The following is a 20,535-nucleotide window of genomic DNA, read 5'->3' as shown; positions in this document are numbered from 1 at the left end:
AGACATTCGCTTCCCCAGCCCTCCTTCATCCAAGCCAGAGATGCATACCCGCAGTTGTGAAAATATCTAGCACATCAGTGCTAGATTTGTCACCGAGAAATGGTATGTGCTTCTTCTCTTACCCCTTTAAGATTTTTACTAAAAACAACTGTGCCAACAGCCACACCTTAGAATGGGACCAGCACTAAAATAATGAGAATTAGCGCAATTTGGATGCCCTTTGGTTTGTCCTAATATCCTTGCCTTCCCTAAACTCAGTCACTGCATTCTCGAGCTGTCTCCTCCCTCCTCCCACCCTGCAGTTGATGCTGTTGGTGCCCTGCCCACATTCTCTTAGGTGGTACCATTTCAGCGCACACTGGCCTGGCTTTCGATGACCAGCGTCAGCATCTCTTTGCCCAAGGGCTTTCCCAGCTACCAGTGTCCTCTCTGCGCATGTGCAGGGCAGGCTGGAAGGGCTCAGTAGTTATTATCACTACCACTGCCACCGCCCCAGCAGCCCTCAACCAATGACTGACCAAAGCTGATATAAATAAATAACCCAGCTCCTTTGCCCCTCAGGTGGGACAACTCAAAGTATTCTGTTTTATATTGTTTACAAGTATTCCCCAGCAGGATTAAGCTCATTGTAATAACTTGCTTGATAAGGTACCATCTACTGGACTTCTCTTGCCTATCTCACTTCCCCACTCCCTGCTGGTGCTTCCTTCTTTTGTCAAATGAACTCCTGGTACTGGAATCCTTGTCTCAAGGTCTTCTTGGTACCAGAAGTGCTCCTAAGAAACAGAATCTCAGGATAGGATTCTGGGAGGTGGATCCCTTGATGGCTGGATGGCAGCAAGGACCAATTGCTGGTGGTAGGTGAGGTGCTGCTAATCCCTAGGGTGCTGTAGCATCAAAGGACTAAGACTCTGGTTAGTGAATTGGGGTGCGACACAGGTGGAAGGGAATGCAATATCCAGCATTGAAGAGATATGGGAGTAAGCGTCATTATAAAGACTGTGGAGCTGGTTGATTGATTAGAGGTTGAGTTCAATAGGAGAAATGAAGGAAGAAAATGATGCGCTCCAGTCATTCAACTAGCAACTCAAGTTATGATGTAAAAGCCAGGAGTCCCTACAAGCTCCTAAGGAGAGCCTCATCTCCTGCAGCCAGAGAGAAGATTGTGCTTAAAATCAAGCACAGGATCTGATTGTGTGAATAGCAACGTTGCAAAGCATGTTGAATTCATAGCCCCAGCAAGTCTCCTACAGTAAAGTCAAAGCCCTGGTAGGGAAGAGGTACTGGAACTAACAATATATTGTTCTAAGTATGGATTTGCCTTTCCTGGTTGCACTGCCTCAGATAGCAATACTGTTCGAGGGCTCACAGAATGTCTGATTTATTGTCATGGGACCTTGCATAACATTGCCTTGCCAAGGGACTCGCTTTACAGCAAAGGAGATATTACAACAACTGAAAGATCTACTGGTCTCACTTTATACCACATCACCCGGAAGCTATTTGTCTAATGTAAGATTAGAATGACCTCTTAAAAATGCAGGGAAGATGCCAGCTTCAAGATGACACCTTGTGGGGTGGGGATGCTTCAAAATGTAGCATGTACTTTGAACCAATGATGATTCTATGGTGCTGTGTCCCCAGTAACTAGGCTACACGGGTTTGGATACCAAGGAGTTTAAATAAGAGTGGCTCCCCTTGCCATCATTCCCAATGATCCACTTAGAGAATTTGTACTTCTTATTCTTCTCACCTGAGCATCTTCCAGGTTCTGGTGCAGAGGTGCATCCCAGAACTTTGGCAGTGACTGTGTTGTAATTATAGCTGACTTGGTGAGTGTGGTTGAGTCTCTTCATCCCTTCAAGCTTAAAAGTGTTCCAAAACACTCTCAAAAATCTTTAATTGTGGCTTTCAGTTTATAGTCAATGAGAGAAATCTGGGAGGAAGAGAAGGCAAGGAAACATTTTGAGAGACTGAAATCACACACCACTACCACCACCACCATCATCACCATCATCACCACCAACATCACCACCACCATCACTATCATCACCACCACCACCATCATCACCATCATCACCACCACCATCACCATCATCACCACCACCACCATCATCACCATCATCACCACCACCATCACCATCATCACCACCACCACCATCATCACCATCATCACCATCATCACCACCATCATCACCATCATCACCACCACCACCACCATCACCATCATCACCACCATCATCACCATCATCACCATCATCACCACCATCATCACCATCATCACCACCACCACCACCATCACCATCATCACCACCATCATCAGCATCATCACCACCACCACCACCATCACCATCATCACCACCATCATCACCATCATCACCACCACCACCACCATCAACATCATCACCACCACCATCACTATCATCACCACCACCACCACCATCATCACCATCACCACCACCACCATCACCATCACCATCACCACTACCACCACCACCGACATTTGTAGAGGAATTTCACTGTAAGTTGTTTTCAAACTGGGCTGTAGGAAACCCTAAGGACTCTGAGAAGGTAGCTGGCAGGTTCTGCCAACAATGAAAGACATGGTGCTAAATAATGAGTATTTAAACTGCCTGTGGTAGCCAGTTATCAATTTTATATATCGATTTTGAAAAAGAACTCCAACTAACCAAAAGTGCAATTTGAAAACCATAACTCTACATGATCATTTTATTTTTATAACCACTCCCAACTTGCAGGTGAGGAAAACGAGATTCAGAGAGTTTACATGACCTACCCAAAGTCACAGACCAGACACGAGCTGCACTTTGGTCTAAAACCACAGCACGCTCAGTGCTCTTTCCCTTACAGTTCTACTACATTTGAGCACTGATGATGAAACACGTGGTGTAGCAATTTATTGGCCGTGAAGATTGTTTTAGTGAGAATGGGTCAGAGAACAGTTGATAGAAAGTTCTTAGAATTTGGGCTGTTCCAAGAAATTCACCAAAACATCTCCCTCCCTGAGTTATATTCAGCACGTGCTGTTCTGTGCCATGTGGCCTGTGGGATCCCAGTTCCCTGACCAGGGATCAAAACCCACGCTCTTAGCGGTGAAAGCATGGAGTCCTAACCACTGGGCCACCAGGGAACTCTCCCAGGGGTTGCTTTAATGGGACATGTTCTCACATCTTCTCCTACAAGACTGCCACACCATCCATACCCTTTGGGCGACACTCAAAAACATCACCTGTAGCAGTCCCCTATGGCTGCACCACTGCTGCAAAATAAAAACTTGCAACTTACGAAAACAAGCATTTATTTTCCTTATTCACAGGTCTGCAGATTGGCTAAGGTGACCCTGCTTCAGTCTGGGTTTGGATCTGTTCCATGTGACTAATCGTGGGATCCAGAGAGAAGGGGCACTGGCTATCCAAGTCATGCTCTTCTCATAGTGGTTACAAGGGAAGCCAGACAGTGTAAGCATTATTTAAAGGCTCTGCTAGAGTCATAGCCACTCACATTCCATCGGCTAAAGCAAATCTGTGGCCAAGCCCAAAGTCACTGGGGCAAGAAACATACTATGTCTCAAGCTGCAACGGAGATGAGTGAAGATTTGCTGAACAAAACTCCAATCTATCACGTTAGCTAAAAGCGTGATTCCCAGGAAGCGAGGTCAAGTACATCTTCCCAAAGCCCTCTAACTCTAGAAACTGGTAATGTCTTATTAATCAAGTCAGTCCTGTAAGCTGCCAAGAGGAGACCATCCCAACGGGACCTTTCTTGAGAGACCCAAGGGGAATGTGAAATGGCAGTCTCCCAGACTAGAGATCACCAAGGTAGAAAATATCTAGTTGAACTGGGATATTTAAAAACCCACTACTTCAGTCCTCATGATCTGCCCTAAATCAAGCTTTCAAGACCCCCCCTTCAGAGAGCATGGGACCTTCAGGCAGAGAGAAGAGGCAGATGTGGGTGATTCATAAGCTTCACCCTAAATAATCAATGCCTAGCAACGGAAGTCTTGGCCAAGATGCAGAACAGTGCAGTGGCCAGGAATAGAGACTCCTGAGTGTGACAACATAAGCTTGAATCTCTTCTTATGTGGATACTATGGGTTTCCCCACCCAGCTCCCCAACATCCATTTCCCCTTCTGCCTTCCAAGAAGAATCTTAATTTTGCTCCGGGAACTCCCCTCCTCAGGGAACAATGACCCACTTCCAACACAAACCTCAGACTAATTGACTTGGGGTAATTCTATTCCCTTTGCCAGTTATTGGTTTGAGAATAGGTAATGACCTGGAATGGGCCGATGAGACAAACACTGTGCCTGTGGGGAGAGTTTGCTGGAAGGAAAACATTCCTTCACTGTAAGGAGAAAGCCCTAGAAAGAAACTGACCCTCTCTTCTTTCCTTGAACCTTATGTCTAGATGTCACTGCTAGAGCCCTCTGTCTTCCCAAAGATGAAAACAACCGGAAGATGGCAAAGCAGAGAGATGGAAAGAACAAGTGTCCTGAGGACAGCACTGAACCGCTGAATCAACCTCCCATGAATCTGGCCCTAACCATGTCCTCACTCTTCAATGAGATCATAAAAGATCCCAGTTCCTGACTCTTGACTCACAGCTTAACCAGTATCGACCTCAGCCACTGACCAGCACTGTGTCCTTGGGCAAGTCACTTAACTTCTCTGACTCCATTTTTGCACCAGTACCTATGGCGTAGAATTGTTGTCAGGGTTAAATGACAATGAACATGAAGCATCTGAAAACTTGCAGTGCCTGGTACCTGGTAAGGGTGCAAATGACTCACAGGCAAGGTTTTTATTATAGGTCTCTGGGATACCATCAAGCAAGAAAGTGCAGGCCTGGGCTAATAACTGCAACTTCTGTACTTCCCAATGTTTACAGTTGTCGCCCTCTGGCTGTTTCTTCTAGAAAGTTACAATAAAACCTGTCTTTAGGATGGACTGATAAATACAAGTTGTCCTACCTGAACCTCTGAAGACTGTGGGGGGTAGAAGTCCCTTGGTGAAGAGTAGAAGGGGGATACTTTTATGTTTTATTTTTTAAACATTATGTAATTAATATATTCTCCTTTTAATATGACAAAATGCAGATAAGCAATATGGGAAAAAGAAAAGAAAATTCACATGTGATCCAGTCACCCAAAGGAAACCACTGTGAACACCGATGCGTGTGTTCTTCCGAACTTCTTGGTGGTGACTTCTTTGAAAAGAAGAAGAAAAGAGAAAAACAGGCATCCTTGTATGCTACTTTTGAGGGTGAATTGGTGAAGACTGTTTTTGGAGGGCAACTTTGCAGAGTCTTTGAAAATTAAAATTTTTTTTAAAATGCACCTACACTTTGGCTTGACAATTCTGCTTCTAGGAATCCATTCCCCAGAAACAACAAGAGTGGTGGATACTTGGATAGAGCTTACAGAACGCCAGGCACTGTTCTCCACATTTTTATGTTATCTCAGTTAATCCTCACAACCCATGAGGGAGATACTATGGTTTTTATAACAGTTCAATTGAGATACAATTCACATACCATACTATTTGCCCACTTAAAGTGTACAACTCAATAGTTTTTAGTATGTTCATAGAGTTGTGTAACCATCAGCACAATTTCAGAACATTTTCATCACCCCCAAAAGAGACCCTCATTGGTAGTCCTTCCTCACTGCCTCAAGCCTTCAACCCCCTGGCAACCACCAATCTACTTTCTGTTTCTATGCATTTGCCTACGCTGGACATTTCTTAAAAATAAAACCATACAATATATGGTCTTGTTTGACTGGCTTCTTTCAGTTAGCATAATGTTTTCAAGATTCATTCATATTGTAGCTTGTGTCAGAACTTTATATCTTGTTAATGCCAAATAATATTCCATTGTATAGATACACTGCATTGTGTTTATCCATTTATCAGTTGATGGGCATTTGGGTTGTTTCTCTCTTCTTGTTAATATGAATAAAGCTGCTATGAATATTTGTGTACGAGTTTTTGTGTGGACTTGTGTTACTATTTATCACGGGTATATACATCTGAGTAGAATTGTTGGGTCATATGGAAATTCTATGTTTAACCTTTTGAGGAGCTGCCAAACTTTTTTCTAAAGTGGCTGCATCATTTTACATTTCCACCAGCAGTGTACAAGGGTTCCAATTTCTTTATATCCTCACCAACCAACACTTGTTATTATCTGTTTTTTGATTATAGGCATCTGAGTGGATGTGAGGTGGTATCTCACTGTGGTTAATTTGCACTTCCTTGATGAGTAGCGAGAGGTACTATTATTATATTTATTTCATACACGAATGCACTGAGGCACAGAGAGGGTAACAATCTTACCCACGGTTACTTAGTAAGTGTACAGACTCTGGTGGACACAATAGTGTATGCAGAAGAAAGTTTGCTGCAGCACTGCTTGCTTGGAAAAAAAATTAGAGCAACCTGTATGTCTATCTGTAGGGGTTTATCTCTACAGAAAACCATTATCCAGCTTTCAGAGAATGAGGAAGGCCCCTTTATTCTGACATGAAATAAACTCCAAGACATTTGTTGGTGAAAAGTCCAGTCACAGAATCATGTGTACAACATGAACCTACAGATACAGAACTACAGACATCGATATAGTGACAGATATAAATGATATAAATATAGATTGGAAGGCTACACACCAAGCTCCTTAGGAAGTAAACTCCAGAAGAGCAGGGCTCTTTTCATTTTGTGCGCTGTTGTATCACCAATGCCCAGAGCTGGATGTAGCACATAGTAGCAGTTAAATAAATATTTGCTGTTAAATGAGCAATTCTTTTGGAGAGAGGAATGCAAGGAAGGAGTACACACAGAAGAGCTCATGTTTCACTCTGCAGAGCCATGTCCTCTGGGCATGAATTCATGTAGTAGTTGTATCATTTTTGACACAGGAAAAAAAGATAACCTGGATAAATATAGGTAGCAGTGCAGGGGTGATCTCTGCTTCCTGTACCTTGACATGCAAAAGGCTCTCCTAATACTCTACATTCAAACTGAAGAGGAAAATTGAAACCTCTAATGTAGCTGCTGTATTTACGAATATTAATGAAGAAAAACTGCTCGGATGGTTTAAAAAAATTAAAAAAGAATTTTTTTAAATCTGGAATTCTTGGGGCTTTTAGCAAGAAAAAAAAAATGAGGCCCCCAGAGTGTTGGTATGGAACTGATACGCAGCCTCAGTGGCTTGCTGGGATACACGAGGACCTTCCTGGGCCGCAGTACCCCTCCCTTCAAGTGAATATGGCTCCCTCCCGGTGGCGCTCCATCTCTGGGGCTGATCACCTGCGGGGGATACTGGCTGCTCCTGCCCTGCTTGGTATCCCCTGCCTGGTCAATAAGCCGCTCTTCCAGTTAACAGGAATCCAGTGTCAAGATGCCAGCTGTGAATCTTGTTTTCATGCCTGAGAAGATCTTAAAGATCAATAAGCATTAGAAGGACACAGCCAAGTAATTTTCTTTCTACTGTTTTTCAATATTTGTTTAATTTGTCGGCCCTGTGAGCCCTCTAAAGAGTTCCAAGGGTCAAGGGCTGCTGGTGAAACAGCACAGGTGTTCACATCATTCAAAGGTAACAGCGTGCTGGGTGGGTTAGGAGGCAATTAGGAAACGGACCAGGGGCTGTGGCCTAACTGTGCTGGTAAACTTAGGGTACAGGACTGACCTACAGATTACAACAGTTGCAGATGACAAAATTCAAACAGTGAAAATCTCAAGTTGTACCAAAAAAGATGGTTAGCAGAGTCCAGGGCAAGAGAAATGTGAGTTGGACGTGCTGCTCCTCACAGATGAAGGGGATGTTAGGGGCCTACTGACACCCTCTGCATTATTACGAGAAGGATATCTCTTCTCTGACTACGGGACATCCTCTGTACGTCCCATGGCACAGGCCAAGAGGGGGCGGGTCCTCAGTGGGGTAGGGTTTGGCACCATCTTGGACTCCCCCTGCACACAACTGTTTCATCACCAAGTCTTGTTGATTTCACTCCAAAATGACTATCCTGTCCATTTTCTCCATCTCCACTGTTAACTGTTTTAGTTCAAGTCACCATCAGCACATGCCTGGGCGTGTGCAGCCACTTCCTAAGCAGACTTCCTGCTTTCCTCCAATTCCTCCTTCACACAGAGAGTGACAGGACTTGAGAGGTGGTACTGCCTAGGGGTTAAGAACATGGACTCTGGGGACCAGGAGATCCTGGATCCCCCAGGTTCCTCCGGATCTGTGACCTTGGGCAGGTTACTGAACCCTACTGTGCCCCAGTTTGCCTCATCTCTAAAATAGAGATGCTGATTGTGTAGTTTCCCTGGAAAAGGCAGTGAGGATTAAGTGAACTAATCTAGACGAAGTGCTTAGAACAGTGGCTGCCACAGGCTAACAGCTCAACACTCATCAGGGACATCTTTCTGAAACGCAACCTCCTTGCTCACACCAGTGTCAGGACAAAATCCAAGCCTTCCTACCGTCCCACAACTCTGCAGGACCAGCTCTCCTTTCCCATCTCACCTCTTGGTGACTCCCTGCTTCTCACGCTATACTCACATTCAATGTCTTTTTGTTCCTCTAGCAAAACAGACTACCAGGCCTTCACACGTGCTATTACGTCCACCTAGAACACTCTCTGGTAAGTTCTCCCCAATCCCCCTTGCCCATCGACAACTCATCTCTCACGTCTTATATATTTTCTTTGGGAAGCTTCTCTCACCCATCAAATTCAAGTAGGGGCAACTATGGTGAATTGTTATCAGTTGTTGGGAATATATGAGAGTTCATTGTACTCTTGTACTGTTCTTTTGGCTTTTGACTTTTCTGTGTGAAATCTTTCATAATAAAAATTTAAAAATATAAAGTAGCAAGTGCATTGACGGGAAGTAAGGATACTGTGGGAACACAAAGAAGGGCCCCTACTTGGATCTGATGCTCTCTTGTTTCCAAGTACATTACAGACATCATGACCTTTCAACTCTAAACATTTCAACTTGCACCTTCGAAAAAGAAAAAAAGCTGAGGGCTATTCTCCGACCTAAACTATAATACCATAATAACACCTACAAAAAATGAGTCATTCTCTAATAACTGAATACTTGGTCTGTATCCAAATTTCCCCAGCCTCTCCCTAATTCCCTTCTTCTGTCTTTCTGCTACATTGCATTTGAATTGCTCCTTTCCTTGGGCTGTGAGCTCCAAGAGGAATGGAATGTGTCCCTTTGCTTCCCTCACCCTGGCACTCAGCCCTCAGTAGGTATTTGTTGAGAGGAGTCCCACTTCCTCCTGCTAAGGTCTTCAGCCTCCTGCAGTCCCAGCCCAGCTTTCCCTCTCCACACACATGCACACAGATACAGATATACACACACACACACACACACACACTCGCTCAGCATGTCTTCAGTGGTCCAAGTCAGAAACCAGAGGGGCATTTCTAGAGGCTTTGGTTGACCTCACATGGCTCTCATATTCTCTCGGGCCAAACCCCTTCCCCTTTTCATTCTTTTTTTTTTTTTTTTTTTTTTTTTTTGCGGTACACAGGCCTCTCACTGTTGTGGCTTCTCCCGTTGCGGAGCACAGGCTCCGGACACGCAGGCTCAGCGGCCGTGGCTCACGGGCCCAGCCGCTCCGCGGCATGTGGGATCTTCCTGGACCAGGGCACGAACCCATGTCCCCTGCATCGGCAGGCAGACTCCCAACCACTGCACCACCAGGGAAGCCCCCCTTTTCATTCTTGAGGCCAAGGATTCTGTTTGGCCCTTCATGCTGTCTTGCCCGGCTCCCAGAATGCTGACCCCTCCACTGCTCCAGTGCATCCCTGTCCTGCCTCTACAAGGCAAACCCACTTGGGGGCGTCTCTGTTGAAAGCCCTGTTGGGTTCCCACTTGGGCCCTCCCCCTCCAGCCTCAGGTGTAATCTCCCAGCTTCTCCCTTCTCCCTGTCCCTGCTGCTGCACCCTCACCCTTGATCTCTGGCCATTCCAAGGCGTCTGCTGGCCTCCAAACACATGACGCTTTTCCATTCCCTCCACCCGAAACACCCTCCTTCTAGCGTTTTGTCTTTCTCTGAGAACCCAGAGAGAAGCTCGGACTTCACTTTTTCCAGGGCCCATTCAATGACCCATCCCTTCCTGGCAGAGTGCCCACAAAGGCCTTGGGCATAATAGTTGTTCATTAAATAATTGCTCAGTGGATGAACAGGAATATCATCCTCTCCTTCCTCTCTGGTCCGAGTCAGCTGCAGCCCCAGCCCATCCCAGTCCAGTCCCCTGGGCCCCCGATGCCACCCAGCCCAGCCCAGCCCAGCCCCAGGCTGCCTCCAATGGACCCTGGACACAGCCTTAGCACGCAACTTCTTTTTTTTTTTTTTTAAACATATTTATTGGGGTATAATTGCTTTACAATGGTGTGTTAGTTTCTGCTTTATAACAAAGTGAATCAGTTATACATATACATATGTTCCAGCACACAACTTCTGAACAGCTGCCAGACACATTTTTCATCCTCCCTTTCCTAGAAATTGTGCAAGGATGGGCAATGGCAGGCCTGGACTTTTTATATTTAAAGAAAATAATTAAAAGTCTAAACAAACAAAAAAAGGTTTCTTAAAAATAAATTAGGAGTTTGGGATTAACCTATACACACTACTATATATAAAATAGATAATTGACAAAGACCTACTGTATAGCACAGGGAATTATACTCAATACTCTGTAATAACCTATATGGGAAAAGAATCTGAAAAAGAATGGATATATGTATAACTGAATCACTTTGCTGTACACCTGAAACTAATACAACATTGTAAATGAACTATACCCCAATATAAAATAAAATTTTTAAAAATATTTATATTTTAAGGTCTTTGTTAGGTAGCGTACCTCCCAGGAGACAGAAGGTGAGATGATATGGCCGCTTCTGCCTCAAATAAGGTTTTCAGAACACAATATTGCTTTGATGCACTTCTACAAAAAAATATATATTCCACCCACGTCATGGTTCCACTGATTAAGTTATACTGGGGGAGGGGCAAGGGTTTCAAGCAGAGATCTTTTGGTACCTAGAGCTCATCTCACACTGGACCTGTGAACCTTCCCGGTGTACTTGTCACCCCTGGCACCAGCCCCTGCGTTACAACTGGAGCACAAACAAGGATTTCACCTTTTTATCTTTATAACATTCTACTTAAAAGGAAATTTTTACCAGCACAGAACAAAATTCGGCAGGTAAAAGCTCTAAGAACCCAGAGTGGTGAAGGCCCAGACAAGGGTTAGTAAGGTGGGTGAAAGCTGCAGTCTACACCCCCTTTTCTCTGCTAGCTGGACAATCTAACGTGGGTACGTTCCCTAAGCTTTCTGAGCTACAGATTCTTCTCCTTCAGCTGTACATGGATAATATTACCTTTCTCATAGGGAACTTTATGAAAATTAAAGGAGATGCTGTATGTGTAGCAGGATGAAAAAAATGATTTTAGTCTCTGTTTCTGCTGAAGCCACAAGACAATGGATGATGCATTCCAAAGTGAGCTATGACACCATCATGTAGGACTTGTGAAAGAAAACCCTCTCCCCCTTATCCGACCACCTCCAGCCCACAGAGAAGGATTGGATGAGGAAAACAGTGGGAGAGCAGAGGAGGAATTTTGGAGTGAGCAGTAGGTACCTTCCAAGTCCCAACTGCCCAGTCGTTACTTCTCAGGAGTGATCTCAAAGGCACTGTGTCCCTGGATCTTGGATGTCATCAGGGGCTGGTGTCTAAATCATGCCTTAGAAACCGAGGATGCAGGAGAGATGGGTGGCCAGCTGGAGTGGGAGGGGGGACTTTGTTCTGGCCAGGGGAGAGGGGAGTTGAATATTTTCTATAAGCCAGAGGTGTGCAACAGGCAACCTTGTGTGTTGTGTAGATCCTTTTAAAAGAACCACCAGGAAGAAACTTCCACAGAAAGAAACTGACAGCTAGGAATTCCCTGGCAGTCCAGTGGTTAGGACTCGGCTCAAGGGGGCCCAGGTTCAAACCCTGGTCAGGGAACTGGCATCCAAAAAAAAGAAAAAAGAAAGAAGCTGACAGCATCTGTGATGGCTAAATTGTGTGCCCCCAAATTCATATGTTGAAGCCCTAATCCCCAGAACCTCAGAATGTAGCTATATTTGCTGACAGGGCTTTAAAGCGGTGATTAAGTTAAAATGAAGCCTGTAGAGTGGGCCCCAGTCCAATCTTTACAAGAAGAGGAATTTGGACACACAAAGAGACACCAGGGATGCACATACACAGAGCAAAGGCCACGTGAGGACACAGGGAGAAGATGCCGTCTACAAGCCAAGGAGAGAGGCCTCAGGAGAAACCAGCCCTACTCACACCTTGATCTCAGACTCCTAGCCCTCAGAACTGTGAGGACATAAATTTGTTGTTTAAGCCACCTAGTTTGTGTTATTTGTTTTGGCAGCCCTAGCTGACTAATACAGACTGCTCAGATTCTGGGAAGCTAAGGAAAGAGTCTTAGGCACCTGCTTCAAGGGACCAGCAGCTTAGAAATCTCCACAGTTAAGGAAGGAGGGTGTTCTCTGAAGTAGCCACAAAATTGTACCAAGAGATAAAGAAGCAGGTTTCACACCCACCAGGCCCAGCCAGTGGGATGCCAGCTTCCCACAGTGTCAACCAGGTAAGAACTTCCTGCTCCTCTCCCCGCCAGGGGCCAGAATCCCCAGTCAGCCAGATGGAAGCACAAGGGGGGAAGCAAGAAACTGACCACAGACCCCCTTTCCCAGCTCCAGGCCCCACTGGAGGAGGATCCACTGGGAATGAAGTTTGAAGGTCTGGGTTATTGCACAGACCTGGATGTATCAATTACTGACCTGAGACAGTGCTAGAACTAGAAAGGTAACCAGAAGAATCAAGGACCTGCCCTAATTTTCATCCCAGGGCAAGGAAAGAGTGGGGCGCCACAAAAAAATTCAGGGGCAGTGATAGACACAAATAAAGTTGGCTTCCTGAATATACCTGGTGACTCCTGCTTATTTAACATCTGTTCTCCTACATACGTGGCAGCTTAGCCTGTCTCTGGTCAGGTAAGCAATGCATTCATTGAGCAATTATTATCATTCTAAATTCCTTCCCTGTCACCATTGGACAATTCCATCTTCCTCAAGCTCGGCAAATCTAAGGACGACAGGCAAACCATTTAAGAGCTTCTGCGTTCCTGGAGCTGACAACTCAAGTGCTGATGTCCTACAAAGCCACGGTCAGAACACCACCTTCCATACCTCGTGACCCAGAGAAGGAAACTAACTCCAAACCAGCCACAGGGCTGGGCAAGCTTTAGAGTCAGCTCCAGAGAAAACCGAGTTCAAATCCTGACTCTGCCACTTGACAGCTGTGTGACCCTGGGCAAGTTACTTAATATCTCTGTTACTTCAATTTCCTCATCTATAAAATGGAGATGATTAAACTACCCATCACATAGAGTTATTATGTGGAATAACTGAGGAAATAGATGCAAAACATTTAGGACCTTGCCTGACACAATAGTTAGCATATACATAGTTACACACAGTTAGCATTATAGGTCAGTGCCCCTCAGAGTGAAACCTTGCAATAACCTCGGTTTATTGTAAGGAACATTACACAAGATGCATGGTGACGCAAAGCACAGATTCTAGAACCAGACTGCCTGGGTTTGAATCAACCAAGAACGGAGAGCACATTGTATAAGTGTTTGCTATAATTGCTAGCGGTACAGTCAGATACGTACAGTCATACATATACATAGACAACACATAGAATAAGAGCTTAATTCCGACAGCTATTAGTAGAGAACTAGTCTTCTCAACAAACCCACATGGACCCTGAAGTTTCTGGTCACCCAGAGACATCAGAGGCATGGAATGGGGGTCAGAGGGGAAGAGTGCTTCCCTACTCGGGAGGTGGCAAAACTTGACCTCAGTTGCTTCTGCTTCTTTATTTGTTTACCAGCAGACAGTGGCTCTCAAGCAAACAGGGTATCTTGAAAGCAGAAACCCATCCTCCTCGGGCTGGACCTTCAGCCATGATCTCCAACCCCCGCTCCCCGCCAGCAGCTCTCAGCCTCTCTCCTGTTACCTGGTCTGGTTCCTTCCTCCAGGGCAGGCCCCACCTGGCAGGGGAGAGGAGAGGTACCACGGCCTTTCAGCCTTCCGAGAAGGTGACATTTCCACGGTGCCCAGCTGTCCCTGGGGCTGGCTCTCCACTCGGTTCCCATCGCCCTGGGCCCTGAGGACCAGCGGGGGAGCAGATGGAAAAGATGAAAAGCTGTCACCCTCCGCAGGAAATCATTGTTTAACTGATTCCAGGACTGAAAAAAACAAGTGTAACGTTGGAGAAAGGAGAGCAACGTGCCATTCAAGGCCATTGTTACAGCCTCCTCTCTGTGTATCCGGAAACAAAGGGGCCCTCTGTGTGTGAGCACAATGCTGTGTGTTACCAGCCACTTCTGTGTTATTCCTGGGGACAGGAGGACGGGAAACGGGAAACGAGGCCACAGTGCCCTCCTGGGTCTGGTGCGCTCTGGACTTTGCTAACACAGTCACCAGGCCAGTCAGAGCTGGGAGAACAACTTCAGACTCCCAGCCCACGGTGTTCTGCAGTGGGGGCCAGGGGCATCCTGTCAGGAGTGACCTGGGTCCGTGCTAGTCTTCTAGGCATGGCAAACTGCCAAGTGCCCCTCCCCTCTCCCTCTCCTCTTCTCTTACCAGTTTTCAGAGACTCACCACAAGTTAGAGCTGAAAAGAATCACAGCTATCATCTCTTCAAACACTCCAACTCTCAGCTTTAATGAGGGGGCACCCGGCCTGGACTGATGCCCGGCCACGTGGCATGTCAGCTGCGGTTGGTAAGGCCAGATGAATCATTACGTGGTAGTATCCATGGGACCCCCTCACAGGCCAGACACTCTGTTATGATCAAGCTCACAAAGTGAGGCTCCTGCCTTTAAATCCTGGTTCTGCCACTAATTACTCATAGATTGCAAGGGTTTTTTTTTTCTGAGCCTTAGTTTTCCCACCTGTAAACTGGGATCATCCTTGGATTACTGTGGGGATTAAATGAGTTAATACATGTAAAATTCATAGAACGTTACTTGGCCTGTAAAAATTGCTCAAGAGGCATGAATGACAAATTAGATGCTCATACCTGCGATTTGCTTAGATTCATGAGGAGAGGGTATGGGGATGGCTGGAAACCCAGGATCTCGAATACCTCAATTCAGCCTTGCCACCTACTATGGCCTCCGTTTGCCCCATTAGGTCCCTCAGGGAAGCTGGGCACCAATAAATACCCATTGAGCACCCGAGCCAGTGTTTGGGAGCAGCCAGGCCTCAGCTCCGTGCAACTGTGGCAGCGTGGAAATATGGCAATGGCATGGCCAGGCCTGTCAGTCTTTAAAGCAACCCAGAAACCTGGATTTTTATGTCAGATTTCCCAATTTTGAAACAGTGTTTCCCAAGGCACTGTTAGTGCAGAGCGAGCCTTGAATCATGCAGCTGTGGTGCCTGGTCTGGACACACAGGGCATTCCCAGGCCAGGGCACGCCTGTCGTTTTCAGATCTACTGGCCTCTGTTTGCCTGCAGCCTCCGGTGAGCTGACCAGGCCACTTCACAGCCCTCCTTGAGTTGGAGCAGGCGGTGTAAGATCAAAAATGATGAGCAGCCCGGTCTCCCTGGATACCTGTCCTCACCTCAGTCCACGAAATGGGGGTGAGGAAAAGGGAAACCAGGGAAATGAGGGGGGCTCTCCCTCAAAGACCATGATCCCTTGGCCAATCCACCCACTGCTGGCATTCCTCTGATAAAGGGCAGACTGAGGGCTTAAGCCCCCATAATCTCCATTAGTCACCTCCAATGAACATAAGTATAGGTCTAAGTGACCAAAAGTGCTTACCGTGCAGACGCAACTTCAAAACGAGACTGCTTATAATGAGATACCACTTCACACCTACTAGGATGGTATCATCAAAAAGACAGATAATAACAAGTGCTGGTAAGGATGTGGGAAATTGGAACCCGCAGACGTTGCTGATGGGAATGTAAAATGGTGTGACCATGTTGGGAAACAGTCTGGCAAGTCTTCAAAAAGTTAAACACAGAGTTACCATATGACCCAGCAATTTCACTCCTGGGTATATACCCCAAGAGAAATGAAAACATAAATCTACACAGAAGCTTGTCTGAGGGTGTTCACAGCAGCATTATTCATAATAGCCAAAAGGCAGAAACAACCCAAATATCCATCAAATGATGAATGGATACGCAAACTGTGGTGTTTCCACACAATGGAAATTACTCAACAGTCAGAAGGAATGACGTACTGACACAGGCCATAAGAACATTAGGACAGCCCAGGAAAACATTAGGCTGAGTGGAAGAAATTAATTAAAAGACCACATTTCATAAGATTCCATTTATATGAAATGTCCAGAAATAGGCAAATCTATAGATATAGAAAAGAGATTAAAAGTTGCCTAGGGCTGGGTGTGATGAAGAGAGTTGGCAGGATGGTAGCTAAAGGGTATAGTTTTTCTTTTGGGGGTGATAAAATATGTTCTAAAAGAGGTTATGGTTACATAACTCTGTGAATACACTAAAATCCATTTAACTGTTACACTGTAAGTCGGTAAATTGTATATGTTTTTGTAATGTAATATGAATTACATCTCAGTAAAGTCATTACCAAAGAAAGAACCTCAAAACTAAGATTGCTGCCCTTAATTACCTTCTATTAAAAAGAAACTCTTTATCCACATCACTCTTTTCACCATAGCCCCACTGGAGAAGACAGGACAAGAGCTCTAAAAGGATGGTTTCCTCAAAGGCACAGGGCTCAAACGAGGGTAACGAACTAGCTTGGTTTACCCAGGACTATCCCACTGTTGGCATGGAAAGTCCCCTGTCCCAGGCAAACTGAGATGGTTGGTTGATCACCCTAATGCCAACTCTTTCCGGGAGCACTGGATAGCTCTGCCCTTCAGTGCTGCCAATGGCTAGAACCAAGTCTCGATATAAATAATCCATCCCCATTTTGGGTACAAGTCATCCCTGAGCTCCCTCTAATGGTCAAACGTATTTTTATTATTGTTGCTTCTAACTTACAGATGAGGAAACTGAGGTTCAGCGATGAAATAACTCGCCAGAAGCACACAGGAGCCAGAAATTGAACCTTGATCTTTTTCCAAAGCCCAAGTTACGCCTTCCACTCATCATCTTTTCTCTTACCATACACTGGGTTGATTGTCCAAGAATACCATTAGATTTTTCTTGCCTCCTGGAGAAGGTAGTCAGACATCCAGACAGAAGAAGCATGAGTTTTCAGCTATAGCAAGACAAGGAGACATGTAGAGCTTGGTGGTTAACAGCACAGACTCTGGAAGTGAACTGCTCAAGTTTGAACCTGGGCTCTGCCAAAATTTTAGCTGTGTGACCTTGGACAAGTTAATTAACTTCTCTCTTCTCAGTTTTCCCATATGTAAAATGGGAAAATTATAGTACTGTGTGTGTGTATGTGTGTGTGTGTGAATCACACAGGATTGTTATGGGAAGTAAATAAATCATTAAGTGTAAGAGCCTTAAAATGGAGTGTGGTATATTTATTAAATAAATCTATTTAATACATTTAATAATACAAATTTATTTTTATATAATAAATAATAATTTTTTTATACAATAAAATTTTTATACAATAAAAAATAATACAAATAATTATTAAATAAATGAAAGCAAGCACAGATCCATATACTCAGAATTGGAAAGAAATCAGACTAGGCCTTAACAAAAACCAGGTAGTGAGACCAAATCATGGGAATTAACATTCTGTTCTGTTCTTTCCCACATAAATGTTTATGGATGAGGAATTGCTGGAAGCTCTCCAGGCCATAGACAAACCTATAGATGCAACATGGCAGTGGCAATGCGGGCAGTCCTAGAACAATGGGATGACCTGGTGCAGGGCTGCAGGCCCTGCCTGGCACTAATGGAGCCCAGGGTTTCTTCTCCTTTCATGCCTGCCCTCAAGGGCAAGGACAGCTGGGTACCCTCCCACTGGGGCAGGTAGGTGTGATCAACATCATTTTTTTGATCAACATCAGCTTCAGTTGAAGTTCAAGAGGCTCAGAGAATTTTCAAGAATTCGTTCAAGGTTAAGTTAATAACATGTAGAGTTACATGTGGGATTCGAACTTAGGTTGAATTCTAAAGCCCCTATGCTTTTCTGCCTACATGAAATAGTTATTATTGCTCTGTAACAAATTACCTCAAAGCTTAGCAACTTAAAACCATGAACACTCATAATCACACAGTTTTTGAAGGCCAGAGAGCCAGGAGTGTTTTAGCTGGGTGGTTCTGCCTCAGAATCTCTCATGAGGTTGTAGTCAAGATGTTGGCCAAGGCTACTGTCATCTCAAGGCTCTACCAGGGCTGAAGGATCTGCTTCCAAACTCAGTAATGGGGCCGTTGGCAGGCCTTAGTTTCTTGCTGGCTATTGGCCGGAGGCTTCAGTTTTTCACCACATGGACCTCTCTAGAGGACTGTTCCTAACATGGCAGCTTGTTTTCCCTGGAGCAAGAGATTCAAGAAAAAGAGAGCAGACGAAAGAGAGTACCCAGAAGCTGCAGTTAACTAATTGCAAAAGTTAAACTAGTTTACAACTAATCTTAGATGTGACATACCACCACTTCTGCCACCTGCTATTGGTCACAGAGACTAATCCTGGCACAACAAGGGAGGGGACGATACAAGGATGTGAGTACCAGGAGGCAGGGGTCACTGGGAACCATCTTGGAGGCTGGTGACCACTCTGCCCATCTTTCCAAAGTAAGACAAGAAGGCAAATAATAAGGTAATATCTCTGCAGAAAAGTCACAGAAAGTAATTTTAGTCTAACCACTTTTGAGGGGTTTTTGTTTATTTAAGAAAACATTTACACCTACTAGAGAATGGACTTGAGGATATGGGGAGGGGGAAGGGTAAGCTGTGACAAAGTGAGAGAGTGGCATGGACATATTATACACTACCAAACGTAAAATAGATAGCTAGTGGGAAGCAGCCGCATGGCACAGGGAGATCAGCTCGGTGCTTTGTGACCACCTAGAGGGGTGGGATAGGGAGGGTGGGAGGGAGGGAGATGCAAGAGGGAGGGGATATGGGAACATATGTATATGTATAATTGATTCACTTTGTTACAAAGCAGAAACAAACACACCATTGTAAAGCAATTATACTCCAATAAAGATGTTAAAAAAAAAAAAGAAAACATTTACTTCAATCAAGGCACTGGGCTGGCCCTATGAATACAGGCAGGAGCAACCCTACGGCTTACAGGGACTTATGGCAGAAAACAAGAATCAAGCCATGTGGTCCTGGAAGAAGAGAAGAGGGAGAGGCCAAGAAAGAGAGCTGGGATCAGGACTCCAGGACAAGGTGGGTCTAAAGTCTTCTAGTCCAGATATGGGTTCATCCTCAGACAACCTGGGTTTATTTTCCTGGGGGGCTGGACAACATCCTCACAGAAAATGGGAGAGAGAAAAGAAGGGGAAGGAGTAGGAGGCAGAAAAACAAATGACCAGTTCCCGGACTCGCACAATTAGACATTCTTTCTCTAGCTTGAATTTATCAGAACCTGTTTCAAGCCAAATTTTGCTAAGGAACTGGGTATGGAAAAAGAAAGAACCAACTAGATCCTAAAGATGCATAGGGGAAATGTCAGACGCTGGGGTTAGAAGGCAGAGGAGATAGGTTCCGTAAAACCAAGTTCCAGGACTTTACAGTTTGAGTCTGTTCCGAGGTAGGACCTCTGATCACTGGGCAAATCAGAGTCCTGGATTGCTCACTCAAAACCATCTTTACATTCACTATATTTACCTTGTTGAATAAATGAATTAAATCATTTCCATGAACTACCCCTCCCATCCCCACTATGGGTGTAAGAGGAACCTAGTTAGGTAATATCTTTCATTGGATTCCCTTTCTACTCTTTGTCCCAAACACTTCCTCACCTGCTCATCAAAACCGATCTCCCCTTGGAATAGAGAAAGTCATCAACACCCTTTCCTCATCTGGATAAGGTTAACAATACCAGCTCCTACCTACCCCAGAGACACAAAGAAAACGGTACACATAAAATCAATTTTACATTCTTCAAGACAGGCGGGGTTGGGGGTAAATTCCAAGAATTGCAATGATGTGCACAGCTACTTTAATTCTAAGAGGCCAGGTACGAAGATAACTCCAGAACAGCTAAGGCGCTTGTCAAGCCTGCAAATGCATTCCCCAAATTAGCCAGCCCACCCACGAGTCAAGAGAAAATCAGTTTCCCCTGCCCTGGTAAGTAGCCAAGCCAAGCCAAGCCAATTTCCTCCCCCGAAAACCATCCAGCACCCGCGTCCTCCAAACCCCACGGTCCTAGAGTCCCCGCGCTGAGCTATCCAGCCTCCGCGCCCTACTCGGCTCCTCCCCATCCCGTAGTGCCAAGAGCCAGGCAGCTCCCGC

The sequence above is a fragment of the Phocoena phocoena genome, chromosome 8 (assembly GCF_963924675.1).
Source record: "Phocoena phocoena chromosome 8, mPhoPho1.1, whole genome shotgun sequence".
Classification (NCBI taxonomy): Eukaryota; Metazoa; Chordata; class Mammalia; order Artiodactyla; family Phocoenidae; genus Phocoena; species Phocoena phocoena.
This window is presented reverse-complemented; position numbering follows the sequence as displayed.